This window comes from Musca vetustissima, unplaced genomic scaffold (assembly GCF_032173495.1).
Source record: "Musca vetustissima isolate MV318-11 ecotype Yass unplaced genomic scaffold, APGP_CSIRO_Mvet_v1 utg11391, whole genome shotgun sequence".
Classification (NCBI taxonomy): Eukaryota; Metazoa; Arthropoda; class Insecta; order Diptera; family Muscidae; genus Musca; species Musca vetustissima.
The window spans coordinates 83543-98671 of NW_026877915.1; positions in this window are offsets into that span (position 1 = coordinate 83543).

A 15129-nucleotide genomic window follows, 5' to 3' on the forward strand; every position below is an offset into this window, starting at 1 on the left:
TGTATTTCTTTTTAATCTGTTTTTGCTACAAGTTATGGAAGGCTGCGACCTGTATCGGTTGAGTCCAAAGAGATGATGAAATTATGTGAGTGGGCTTGGCTGGGCAGTTAAATAGGTGGAGCGTGTCATGTGGTCCATTATCGACCTTCCCGTCAATTCGTGCCCAATATGAATTGAGGTGGCTACACAATCCTGATCATAATTGCGCCAAGACCACTCTGGTTAGTTGAGGTAGCTGCTGCTCTTCTACAGCCATCGTAGCCGGGTGATCTCCAAAGATTGTATTCACACCATATTCTCGAATTGCTTCCTCTCTCCATATCATGAAGATCCTTCCTGACATGCCTAGGTAACGATATGGATGGCTACTTCTATAACACCCAAGCAGATATTGCATCGACAACATCTTGTTGTGTTGACGCACAGGAAGGATCGTCGTCTCCTCGTGTAAGTGCTCTATAGGAGTCATGAGGAGACATCCTGTTGCAGTCCTCAAGCGGATATTGCATCGACAGGCTTTGTTGTGTTGCACTGCACGTCAGGAAGGATGCTTTGTATGTCGTTAACAAAGTTTTTTGCCAGCTACACAAGTGCTGCCGAATAGCGACTTGAGAACCTTGTTTCTGCTCGAGCAACTTAACCATTGCCCACAGTTTACTCACACCGCTTCCGATGTTGCAAATTTTCAGACGCTCCATCGACTTATTCCGCTTATACTCCGTGACTTATCTGCTGTCCTCCAACGTAAATTCCCTGACCCTGGAATCTGCTGGAGAAGGAAGGTGGTAACTCCTCGGCGGGAAGAGATCATATACGACTTAGAACTTTTCGCTCTATCTCTGGCGGGATGCTTGACAAACTGTCGGTTACAATAATTTGCACATCTCTTCGGATCAGCCATAGTTTCGTCGTTAAATGAGACTGAGGTTCTATCATATTTCTTAGCCAAGGATCGAGAACAACTTAACCATTGTCCACAGTTTACTCACACCGGTTCCGATGTTGCAACTTTTTAGTCATCACTTATTTCGCTTCAGAGTGGGGATGTTCTATTCGCTATGTCATATTTTTATGCTGCATAGATTTTCTTCTCCTCATGTAGGTGGCTCACATTTTCCATGGGGAGACTCATGGCATTATTAGAGTGAGGTCTGAATACTATTTCAAAATGTTCCAAGGTCTGCTTTACCCATCCATGTTCATACACCAAGGTGTGTGGAATGGAAGTTTTTTTTTTCTCCAAAGTGAGGGGAGGAAATTGATCGAATTGAGTTAGTTAGGTAATGTTTAAGAAAAAACAAGAATAAGGCGCTAATTAATTAACACATATGTTAAATAAACCAAAATCACACACACACATACACCTAACCACCATAAAATAAACATGTGTTTTGGAATCAAGCAGTTATGCTAAAATAAACTGATTTTTTCCAAATGGGGGGCTGCTTCTGTTTGTTACTAATCATATTTTGATTTTGAATTATAACAACAAAAATCAAATGAATATAAAAAAACAAGTTTGACTCTGATAATGAAATGGAAAGTGAAATCAATGACGAAGACGGGAAAATGTCGTCATCGAAATTCTTAACACTTTTTTTTTTGAAAATAAAATAAAAAACGTGTTGTTTTTTATCTATGAGTACGATTTATTAATTTAATCATTGTAAATACTAATGATGATGATAAGTTGATTAGTGTTATCGCAATAACATTTACAAGGAGGTAACATACAATCGGACATTCTTACTGCTGTTTAATTTTGAATGGAATCAATGATTTCTTATCTTTTGCATTGAAGTGTGTTTGGAAGTTTTTCAAAGCCTATGGCCATTAAATGGCTGAAATCAAATAATCTAATTTAAATAAGGAAACTAAACAGGTAACGGACTTCCAATACTATACGAATTTGTTACTTATTTTGAGCATATCCACCTAAATATCGGGTTTGGCGTAAAATCCAATAATTCCCTTTAAGTATTGAGTATCGAATTCTTCTGAAATTATTTGCCAACCAGATATTTTATTGTCATTTGTGTGTGTAGCAGCAGCTGATTAAATTTGTAAACAAACACCTACTGAAAACAATGCCAAATGGAAAAAAGGAAAGGAAATGGTTTCAGGTAAAAAAAGAGAAGAATACAATATCCTAATTATTGTGGTGTTTGCCTTGGAATTCGCCAAAAATAAATAGCCAACAAAACAATAAACAATTTTCCATAAGAAAACAATAGAAGACACAGAATCGGAGTATGGGAAATTGTGCAATATTGTATGTGAAGAGCAAAATGACAGGTTGTATATGTTGCAAACTATCAGCTGATCGTTTGGATTGAATATTTGAATACACTAATACCATAAGCCCGGGAAAAAGATTAGACGTAGTGAACAAAACGTTTAGCTATTATAATAGCCTATGTTGCCCATACATGGAATGCATGGGGGTAGCAGTTAAATGCGGTACTGCCGAGGTAGAGGTGCTTAACGTGTACATATCGCCGATTAATAGCTGTAAACCGCGTTATTTGTCCAACATTAGTTTTCTATTGAAGGGCAATAACCGTCTGGCGCGAGGGGATTTCAATGCCCACCATGAGTTGTGGCATTCCGTCCTAGGTAATGACCAGAGGGGAACAGTGCTGGCAGAGCAAATTGATGGCTCCACCTTCTGCACGGTAAATGAGGATGCCCCCACCAGAATAAAGGGGGAGTATCACAGTTCGCCAGACATAACCATTGTGTCAGCTAGTCTGATAAATGACGTCAGCTGGCAGCCCGTCATTGCTCTTGGCTCAGACCACCTCCCCATAATCGTCTCCATTAGCAGAGAGAGTTCACCAATCAGCGCTTCTGATGTACGAGTAGCAGAGAGGGAATTCCGAGGCATCATTACAGCTGCAGATGCTAGATTTATACCTGCTGGTCGAATACCCGAAATGAGACTTAATTTCCCAGCAGAAGCAGTTGGTCTAGCAAATGAGCGTGACGAGCTCCGTCGATCTAACCCAGCAGATCCCATGGTCAGGGAACTTATGTTGGATATCAGCAACATTGGTACCGAAGTATGTAACCTGTGGGCAACGGTTAAGTCGCTCTCGAACCCTTGAAAGTAGGACGATAGGAGCTCAGTCACATTTAACGACGTAACTATGACTGATCCGAAGAGATGCGCAAGTTATTTTAACCGACAGGTTGTCGAGCATCCCGAGAGCGACAGGGTGAAGAGAAGAGTACTTCGTCGTATAAGATCTCTTCCAGCCTAGGAGGTACCACCACAGTTCACGATGGGTGATGTTGCCTGTGTCATCCGAATCGCGAAGTCATCCTAAAGCGTTGGGCCCTGACGGAATATCCATCTGTATGCTGAAGCGGCTGGACGAGCCAGGAGTCGAGTACTTGGCCAACGTCTCAACTTGTCGATAGCCACACACGTTGTTCCCGAAGCCTAGGGTGGTCTTGCAAATGACAACTGAAGGACTTAACCAGAACCGGCCGTGCGATAGAACAGTGTTGGTAGCGCCTGATCTAACGGAACTGTTTAACCTTTACCCTTCCGGTATTCCACGCCCTCCGGACGGCATTGAAATCGTTACATATGCAGATGATTACACGATCATGGCGGCGGGTCCAATTTTTGAGGATATGTGTGAGGTTGAACGCCTATCTCGTCGTAATTACAGCCTACTTTAAAGCGAGGAATATCAAAATAACCGCCACGAAGTCGTCAGCCACATTATCCACCACATGGACTGCGGAGATGAGAACACCGTTAAATATGCAGATCGAGGGGCATCAAATTGAGGCTTCAAATTGCATTTTTGAAAGAAATTAATAAAATAAATAAATAAATTCCGACCACCAACACCCCCAAAATACTCAGAGTCACATTCGACAGCATGTTTAACTGGTCCGCGCAAACCACAGCTATCTGCGATTAGTTGAAAAGTAGAAACAAAATCCTCAAGTCTCTTACCCGCAGCACTTGGGGATGCCAGCCCCACAGTCCTTTGTAAGAGGTCAAAGCGATAGGTCGGTCTGTGGTAAGCTATGCGGTTCCAGTGTGGTCTGCGAATACTAGTGATACGCAATGGAGAAGTATTCAGACCTGTCAGAACGCCGCCCTGAGGACTGAGACAGGGTGCCTCCTCATGACGGCAGTGGACCATCTTCATGAGGAGACGAAGATCCTTCCTTACGTCAGAATAGCAATCTGCTTTCGTCGCAGTACCTGCTCGGGTGCTTCAGGGACAATCATCCCAACCATCATATGGTGGATAAGACTCCCCTTTCAAGGCGTGTCAGGAAGGATCTGAATGATCTAGAGATCAAGTTGCCTATTGAGCAGGTCTGAATAGCAATCATACTGATGCAGTTGCCACAGCGCTGAATAGATACAGAATGAATGCCGTCCTCAGAGTTCCCCTCCCACCCAGACAAACCAGAGTAGTTTTGGCCAAATTACGTTCAGGAGTCTCAATTCGTATTGGTCAAGGATTGATGATCAGGTGCAGGATGTCTGCCCAGCATGTGGTACGGGCCCTCATAGCACACTGCACTTATTCAATTGCCCAGCCAAATATACTCGTCTCACTCCTGAAGAACTGTGGGTGCAGCCAGTGAAAGTTGGGATCATAATCTGTCATTGAATTTTATCCCTCACTTCCAAGTGAAAAATCAATGAAGTGGCCGTTTATGCATGTATTATTTTGTAGATATGAGACTCTAACCCCCATCTCCGATATAGTTCCATCTTCATTTACAGCTTTGTCAGTTAGGGGTATGGCTACCTCCCAAACACCCCACAATCTTATATATCTTATATTTTTCACAGAACAATTCAGCAAGTGACCGGAAAACACAAGAGGATCGAAATTTAAAGAAAAAATATATTAACTAAAGATAATCCAAAAAAATGGGGGTCTTTGAAAATTTTCATATCGGCTTGTGCAGTCCCAGTGTGTAGCATTTTACTATACAAAAAAACAAAACAAGACCTTTACTGAAATAGAAATACGTAACCAAAAAAAAAGAATATATAAATTAATAATTTTCACAATTATGATTAATAAACTTACTTGTTGTTTGATTTTGATTTGTAATTTTTTGCCAAAAATGGACACAAATATATTGGAGAATAATATATTTGCTGATGTTGGTGTGCTGTTAACTCTTTTTGTCGCGTTATTAGAACACAAAATTGAAATTGAAATAAAATGATGACTTGTTAAGGCAAATAATTGTTGTTGTTTTTGATGATGTCTAGATACTGTCGCAGTTGTTGCTGTTGACATATATCAATATTACAGGTAAAAATGTCTCCAATTGGCTATCAATAATTTTTATTTGGTGAACACACAAATGTCAATGAAAGCTGCTGCTGCTGTGACGGATGAATTTGCCTGATATAGCTTGCTGTCTTCTGAATTCCTTTGAATGACTTAAGACCACAATAAATAACTCTGAATGAATTGAATTCTTAATCACAACAGAACAGCAAATTTGTCAATTATTGCTATTGCTTTGCTATAACAACACCAACAAAAAATAATTAAGCAATAACACAACACAACACGGAATTAATCATCGATTCATTGAGATGAAGAGATACCAAAGCCAAAGAGATTTAATCTCTTAATATATGGCAAACGAACAAAGTTTTGTTGTTGTTTGTTTATTTTTGCTTAATCCTCAATCCTGTCTCAGAATATTCTAGTTGTTGTTGGTTGTTTGCCGTTTCTTTTGTAAATTTCTTTACACCACAGTAGTAGTTTTGTTGCAAAAAGTTCTTCTTCTTTTTCTCACTTCACTTGTGTCTCTCAGCAGCACACACACAAGACAACACCACTATGGCCACTACCTGCTGCTGCCTGTTTGTCTCTCTCTCCCTCTCGTTCAATCACTCTCACACACTACTTGACGTTTTGCTATATGCAATTATTTTTGCTAGTGTAGAGTACTGTTAGAATTATTGATGTTGATGACGATGTTGTTGTTAATTCTCTGCTCTGTTGTTGTTGCAAAGAGGAGTATTATTAATTACAAATAATTGTCAGACTTTTCTAAGGCCATTTTTGCACAATATTTCTTTTCACTTGCAAAAAGCAATTGTTTATTTAAACACAATTGTTTTTATTGTTTTCTTTTTTGAAATATATCGTTTTTTGTTGTTGTGTCTTCTTATTTGTTTCTAGGTGGATATATTTTTCGCGATAAGTCTATAGGCCACACCATTCACTTGTATATATATATTTTTTGTTTATTTCTGCTGCTGATGCCTGCACACATAAAATATAAAAAATGTAATTATTATTCTTGATAATTCTTGATTTTGCACGACTTTTTTGCTTTTTATCATTTGTCCTGTGTATTGTAATAATTATTTATTTTTTTTTTTATTCACTTAAAAAAAATGTTGTGTACTACTACGCCATAATCCGCGTACATGCGAGAAGAAAAAAATTGTCGTAGTAGTTGCCGTCGTACCGTCCGTAGTAGAAATATAACACACAATACAAATAATCAAAAAGAGATTTTTTTGTTCAAAACGACAAAAACACATCAAGTTGAATAAAAAAACGACAACGAATACGACCACTACGGCGAAAAAGAAGCAAAAAAGAGCAGTAGAAAATGAAATTGAGGCAGATCCAACCATGTTTTACGGTTATGACGAAGTCTCGTTTGCACAAATGTGCAAAATGTGAAACGAAAGAAAAACGAAATTCTTTATACCTTCTTCTTCTCAAAGCGAAACTTTAAAACTTCCACAAAACTTAACATCAATGTTGTTCTTTTCTTCTTTCAATTGTTCTCTTTTAATTGATATAATTATTATTATTTCTATTTAATAATTATAATCTATTTTGTCACTATTAATGAAAAGCTCCATTTTTTCTACGCTGCCTGCTCGTGTTTTTTTCTGCTTCTATATCGCCCTCTCACACAATTTTGACATATTAGCACACAAATTGCACAAATGTCAATGTTATAATAAAATGTCAAAAAGATGTTGTAGTTGTTATTTTTGCGTTATTACTACTCTGATGATGTATGGGTATTCGATTACTTTTATAATTCTGCCGATATACTGTAATCGGTATTTTTCCCCTCAACTACTCTTACTTTTTGGCCAATACTGTACGAGGGTATGTGTGAATTTGTGCGCACACATGTGCATGTGTGTTTCTGCTGTATGAATGTTCTTCTTTCTTGCTATTCTGCCATTACTTGTTTCCCGTTTTCCTTGTTCAGATATCTCCTCTTGTTCTTGCTTGCTTGATTTCTTGATCTACCACACGCACACACACAAACACACTGTTGATGGCGATGATGACAACTCTGTGCAGCAATGCGTTTGCCTTTGGTTTTCACGTGAATGTCGTATTATCGCACAATGTTTATTTTAAACGCCATTTTGAGCGTATTGCATTTTGCTGTTATAGCACTTTTTCACACACACGAATTAGTTGCAATTCCAATTGTAAAATTCGCGTTTCGCAGCTGAAGAAAACCCGATAAATACCGAAATACCACGCTCTCCACGCTTGTTACAAAGTAACAAATAGGTATTTGTGAGTAGTAGTCGATAGTCGGTATATGTCAATTGAGCAGCTGAGTTGGTTAGTTTGAACGCCGTTCATTTGTTGTTTTGAGCAACGCCGTTCATTTCTTGCTTTAATTAACGTCGTTAATATTTTATTTTTTAACAGTGGCTTATTTTTTGCTTTCAAAGGGGGGTTTCTTAGCAATTATGTAATAAATTTATAGCTTAAAATTACATTTTATATTTATTAAAAGATATGCCAAAGATATGTTTAAAAGATATGCCAAATTGAGTTGTTTAGTCAAAAACGCTTAAAACAGCGTTTAAACTGCAGCGATTTCGATTTAATTGCTGAATCGAACTTAATTTACCTCGATAAAAATTAAATTAAATCGACTCAATATCTCGATTTGCTGGAAATCCTGTGCTAAATTGAGATAATTTAAAATACAACCCTGTTTTTATACAAAAAAGAAAAATACATAAATTTAAAAATGGAAAGAAAAATTATAACAATGGAAACGTTTTTGCAATGCTGTGATTTTTTGAAATTTAAAAAAAAATACTAAAAAACACAAAAATTCTATAAATAAATTTTATTTTCCTTTGATTTTTTACATGAAATAATTACAGAAGGTAGTCTCATTTGAGAATTGGACGATGGCAACCCTTTTTAATTTGGAACTTAAATACAACACTGTTTGTGTATCAAATATGTATCGCTTCTCCTAAAAGTGTGTGCCCTCTTTAAGGGCAACTCCTATTAAAATTATGAAAATAATGATTGAAATATTGTCATATATGTAAAGAAATAACAGTTGAGAGATCCAATTTATTTAATTTTAATACTAGTCCAAACAGCAAGGATTTGATATCTCGATTTACAGATCAAGCCAATTTAATTTAAATTATGATGTATATTATTATTAAAAAACACATGTTTTTTTATCTATCAAATTTTTGAAAATAGTGATTGAAAAATTGCAAAAAAAAAAAAAAAATAACAACTGGAAAAACAACTTCATGTAATATAATACAAGTCTAATGCGGTGTACACACTAGCATTTTTGAATGGCACTCTTGCCCAAATTTTGCTTGTTTGATAGTGTGGCCTCACATGTTTGTCATTCATCAGGCAACCACAAAAATATTTATGGTTGTTGGACAGTCAGTAATCGATAAAAAAAAAAACTGACAGTCAAAAATGATAGTGTGTACACCGCTTAAATAGTGAGGATTTGGTTTCTTGTTTTACAAATCGAGTACAACGGCAAAGTATAAATGCGGCTTTATCATCCAAAATTAAGTTCTCTCATATTTATTACTCGAAATCATGGTATAATTATAAAAGGTAACAGCAAGTGTTGTTGTACAAAAAACGATACAACAACCACATGGAAATTTGTTGTTGTAAGTTCTACTAGTGTCAACTCATTTGACAGAAAAATGTAAACAAACAAACAAATTATCATCAAAATACTTTTATTTTGAAAAAAAGCTGGGATTTAGTACCTTGATTTATAAGTCGAAAACAAAGTCAGTCTAAAACGTTTTTAAAGTCGATTTAAAAGTAGGTGTATTTTTAGCTACCAGTAAAAAAGCTGATCGAACGTAAAGCGGCATTTATAAAATTTTTTTGTCGGTTTAACCTCCTCTAAAAGGAGTATTTATTTACAATGGAATTGTCAGTTTAAATCCAGTGGGTTAACAAAACCCGATTCAGTGTAAACGTACTATTATTTGACATATAAGTAATGATATAAACTATTTCGATCTGCTGAATTTAATAAATCCGGTAAAATGTAAACGTACTAAAAGGAGGGCAAAGAATGTTGGTATGTTCCAGAACCTGCAAGAATGTAATTTTTTTACTACGATAACAATTTTTCTTTTGTATGGTAACAGACCATGTGTTTTTTCTGTGAAATAAAAATATAATGCCGAAATATTTTTTATGGAAATATTTATTTATTTCAAATGCCATTAATAATACAAAGCCAATATGGCCATAATAATGTATTTATGACAATAATTTATACCTGAGATATATAATACTAAATTGACGAAATATAAACTTAAAATGGCATTTAAGCATTTTTATCCACCATTCATTATCATTAAACGTATATTTTCCATTGTAGTATAATACAAATAATTATTTTTATTATTTCATTTCAAAAAATACATCTTTTAAATCCATCGAAACCGAAAAATAAAAGCCATCAAACATTTCATACAATTTACAAAATACAACCATGTACACATCTCCCAGCTATTGTGACTGCTGCCGCAAACATTCACAATAACCCCTTAATTGTCATCTGTCAAACGCTTCGGAACAAAGAGCACCATTCACAATTAAACAATCGTATAGCGTTCGTTCTCTCGGGCGTAGAAAATTTGTTTCGGTTCATAAAAACAATAAAAAAGTGGAAAATATTTAATAAAAATTGTCAAAAGCTTCGTTAAAACATTAAGCGCACAATGCACAATCAAAAAAGTATGAAATATCAGTAATTAACGGCCGTTGGCTTAAACAATTTGTGCCGTGAAAAACTCGAGAAAATTTTCAACTCTTCTTTTTTTCGGTTTCGTTCGTTCGTTTTTTGCCTTCTCCTCTTTTTGATGCATGTTTTCACAGCGGGATGCTTCTCTAAAAACCAATGAAACAAATGTGAAAAAAAAACAACATACAAGCAAGCCCAATGCGAAAACAGAGAAACAGACAGAGATAGACATATATGTGACGAATGAAATAGTAAATGTAACGATGTAAGAAATACACACACAAAAAGTTCATATAAATTTTTCTAACGAAAAGCAAGCAAAAATGAAGTGAAAAAAGCGACGACAACGATGTAATTAAAAATAAATATACAAAAAAATATTCCAAAGAAGAAATTAATGTGGCAAAAAAGGCAAGGAAATCCTCTGAAAAAGTGTGGAGTGTGTGAAAAAGTGTTTAATTAAGTCAGTGTGTTGATGAAAATTTGAAAAAATCTATGGAAAATTACAATAATTTACATCTGCGGTTGCTCCTCACGTCGCGTTTTTTCTTTTCGGGTTCTCTTCTCCCATTCGTATTTAACTGGCATGTACATCAAATGAAGAAGTATGAATCTCTCGCTCTCTCGCGGCGAGAGTCAGTGTGTGTGTGCGAGTGTTTGTTTGTTTGGCTCACGTATGTGTGTTTTTAGTGTACGCTTTGGCATAATTTTGCAAAAAGTTGTTAAAAAGCAAAAGATGATGAAAAAGAAGTAGTGTGTGATGTGTAGTTGATAGAAGAGAAAAAAGAAGTAGACGAAAAGGAAATAGTTTAAAAAAAAGAAATAAAGAGGAAAATGAAAAGTGAAGTACGTGAGTGTTGTGTGCCTGTGTAGTAGAAAAGGAATTAAGGAATCGTTGTGGCCGTCCTTTATTCCCTTTGCCAGCCTCATCCTCCACCTCCTCCTTTTGAGGATAAATGTGAGGTTGGTCGTCGTGTATCGGTTCTATGAGTTATATTTTACAATTTTAGTGATGTCTTCTTGGAAGATTGTGTGTGTGTGTGTGTGTTTTTTTATTACAATTAAAATATAAAAACAAACTAGAAAAAACATGATTTGTAACCATAGCCAAATACAAAAAAAAAATCGGAATAAATTATGAATAAAATAAAATAATAAAAATATACATTAAATAAAATAAGTAAATGAATAACCAACCGGATGGCCCGAAATACTACAGTACACACACATAATTTGTTTTATAAAGTTTTGGAAGTTGACAGAAATATGTTTGTTGTTGTTGCTGTTATTTCTATTTTTATATATTTTTTGTTCTACCGTTGTATTACTATTCCATGATTACTGGATTATTTTTGTTGTGTTGTTGTATTTCTTTGCGGTTAATAAACTTGCAATGTTTTTTTTCGTCGTCGTTGCCGTCTTTCATCTGCCATCATTTACCCTCTTATGCCCTTCTTCCTTCTTTTACTTCACCCCCTCCCACCAATCAAAACACACAAACACGTTATAATTTTGTTGTTGTTTAATTTTTTGCGTTTAGTCCCCTATGCCCCCGAGGAGGAGGAGACATGTGTGTGTATTAGATGTGTTTTTCCATGTGTGTAGTGGTATTGTTTATTTTTTCGTGTGTATCTTCTCCAAATGTTTTATGTTTTTTTTTTGCTTCCCATTTATTTTTTATTATTATTTTGTTTTTATTCATTTTTGTTGTTGTTGTTGCGCGTATGTGAAGATCATTCGTTGTGTGGTCATTATCATTTGTTGTTTTGTGTGTTGCGCGGGTTTTTTTTCTGTTCTGTTCTTCTCTTCTCTTTTTTTTTTTTCAATTTGTAAATAAGATTTGTTTGGCAAAATGTAAAAATTTTTGACTGGAATATATGGGAGAATATTTTGACATGGATACTTCGATGTCAGGTCATTTTTAATAATCTCTCTTCATTGATCCCAATGATTGTCATGATTAAACAAAACCGATCTCTCTTTCTCTGTAGGTGCTATTAGCAAGCAATTTCTCATTCTTGTGAACCGCTAACACTGTAATTACAAACAAATATATTAGAAAAAAGAAATAAATAAAAAATAATAGTTAATAAATATTTTAATCCTTTTGTGGCGAAGGTTAGCTTTTAATAAAATAAACAATTCATATTGACTGTTTTTTTTTTCTTTTTTTCTCGGTTTATTCGTTACTTCTATCTTGTTGCTGTAGATAGAAGAATTATTTGGCCACAAAACGCCACACAAACATATTGACTGTTTAACGCCGTTAATTAACATCTATAATATTCCCTTTTCAATGCACTCAGTAATTGACATGATTTCCCTCTTATTAAAATACAGTATTTTAATTGCTATCATTGTGTTTTCCTTCATCTGCGAAAAAGAAAATAATTATTCTTGTACAATCCTTCCTTTGTTATGGAAAACATTGTGCAAAGAGCTACTTTATATGTCTATATAAAATAAGCAATCCATATTGGCGCGCTTTGACACGTTTAATTTTGTTTTTTAATGTCATTTCATTTATAATAAGGCCCCCTTTCATTGATCTCAGCGATTGTTTTGATTATGCTACCTTCCTCACTCTCAGTAATTGACATAAACAAGAAATTTCTCTGAGTAAAGTACCGTATTGTCATTTCCTTGATTGTCACTATTGTGAATTGATACTATAGTTTCCTTAAACTATAAAGTATCTTCTTTTTATCGAATACCTTGTTCTTTGTTAATAATTGTTATCCTTAATAATTTAATCTTAGAAACTTCCTTCATTTGTTATGGAAGAGCTGATTTACATGTCTAATAAAATGAGCATGCCATATTGGCAGGCTTTGGCACGTTTAATTTCATTTAATGACATTTCGTTTCTAATCAGCTCATCGATCTCAGTGATTGTTTTTATTAAGTTTTCTTCCTCACTCTCAGTAATTGAAAGAGAAAATGAATTTCTCCGAGTAAAGTATCGTATTGTTATTTAACAATAAATAAAGAGTTTTTTTAGAATACCTTGTTCTTTGTTAATAATTGTTATCCTTAATAGTTTAATCTTAGAAACTTCCTTCATTTGTTATGGAAAACATTGCGCAAAGAGCTACTTTATATGTCTACATAAAATAAGCAATCCATATTGGCGCGCTTTGACACGTTTAATTTTGTTTTTTAATGTCATTTCATTACTAATAAGGCCCCCTTTCATTGATATCAGTGATTGTTTTGATTAAGTTATTTTCCTCACTCTCAGTAATTGATAGAGAAAATGAATTTCTCTGAGTAAAGTACCGTATTGTCATTGCCTTGATTATCACTATTGTGAATTGATACTATAGTTTCCTTTAACTGTAAAAAGTGTAAGAATGTCTTCGGATAATTGATTTTTTATGGAATACCTTGTTCGAGTTTTATTAATATTTAAATTTATATTAATTTGGTGATAATTTAATTATTTTTATGCTTTTATTAAAAATGAAAATTATTCATTTCAAAAATATGAACTTTGAATTTAATAGGTACCATTTTCAATAAAATTTGCAACGATTTTTTATTAAAATAAAAAGTAACGTATCATCACAATCCGGATTTTTGAGTCAAATAGGTCAATCAATCCGGATTATAGGATACGCAATGGGTTGTGAAATGCAGTCCGGATTACCGAATAATCCGGATTGTCGAGGTTCGGATTATCAAGTTTATACTGTACCTTGTTCTTTCTTAATAATTGCTATCCTTTTTAATTTAATCTTATGAACTTCCTTCATTTGTTATAGCAAATCTTGTGCAATGAGCTACTTTATATGTCTAATAAAATTAGCATGCCATATTGGCAGGCTTTGGCACGTTTAATGACATTTTATTTCTAATCAGCTCCTTTCATTGATCTCAGTAATTGTTTTGATTAAGTTTTCTTCCTCACTCTCAGTAATTGATGGAGGAAATTAATTTCTCTGAGTAATGTACCGTATTGTCATTGCCTTGATGGCCACTATTGTGAATTGATACTACAGTTTCCTTTAACTATAAATAAAGTGTATTCTTTTTATGAATTACCTTGTTTTCTGTTAATAACGGTTATCCTTTATAATTTAAGCTGCCATCGCGTGAGGTGGGGTAGAGGTTTTATCCGGCTGAACTGTATATAATATAATTTATTTTCTAATAATATGTTTTCATCGGTCTAAGTGATTGTTATGATAAGGCAATATACCCCTTTTCTCTCTCTCTCTCTCTCTCTCTCTCTCTCTCTATATATATATATATATATATTTATGATTAGAATACCGTACTTTGATGCATTGATTGTCATTATTGTGAATTGTTCTTGTGACCAACTCCTCTGTAAGAAAAGGTATATCCTCATATGTCAAAGTAAATAATAAATCTAATTAATTTTTTTTTATTCATGGAAACATTACTTTATTTGCCTAATATAAATTGGCGTACATATTGGACCGCTTACAAGTTTAGGTGTATGTGTGTAACGTCATTTCAATTATGATTATCACCTTTCAACAATTTACCTAAAGCAGTTTGATTGATGGCAGTCACTATTGTGAATTGCTACAAAGACTTAATCTCTTTAAAGTAGAAGAAATTTAAATAAATATTAATGAAATGTATTTATTTATTTCATTTGTGCAAAGAAATTGCAGTATTTATTATTTTTAAAAGAAAGTATTGTAGTATTTTTTGTTTGTTTTTGCTTTTTGCCTTTGGCGGCAATATATATCAACTATAAAATTTGGTTCCATTAAATATTTGACTTATAGACAATTTGGAGTGTATTTAGAAATGTCTGCCCACCCCATCATAGCATTTTTTACTAAAACGGATTTTGTCAGCAAAATTTAGAGGCAGCCGATATCCAGCTGGTCTCCCTGGATGACCTTATGTATAGGCCTTGTTCATATCCACCACTTATTAGGCATACACGAAAATATTTATGGTTGTTGAACAGTCAGAAAACAATAAAAAAATGCTAATAGTGTGTACTTGTCTTAAGGCTGTTGCATTTTCTCGGCAGTCTACTCGTCTGATAGCCACTATTCCGAACCATCAGTTTGTATTTTTGGTGATATTGAATAT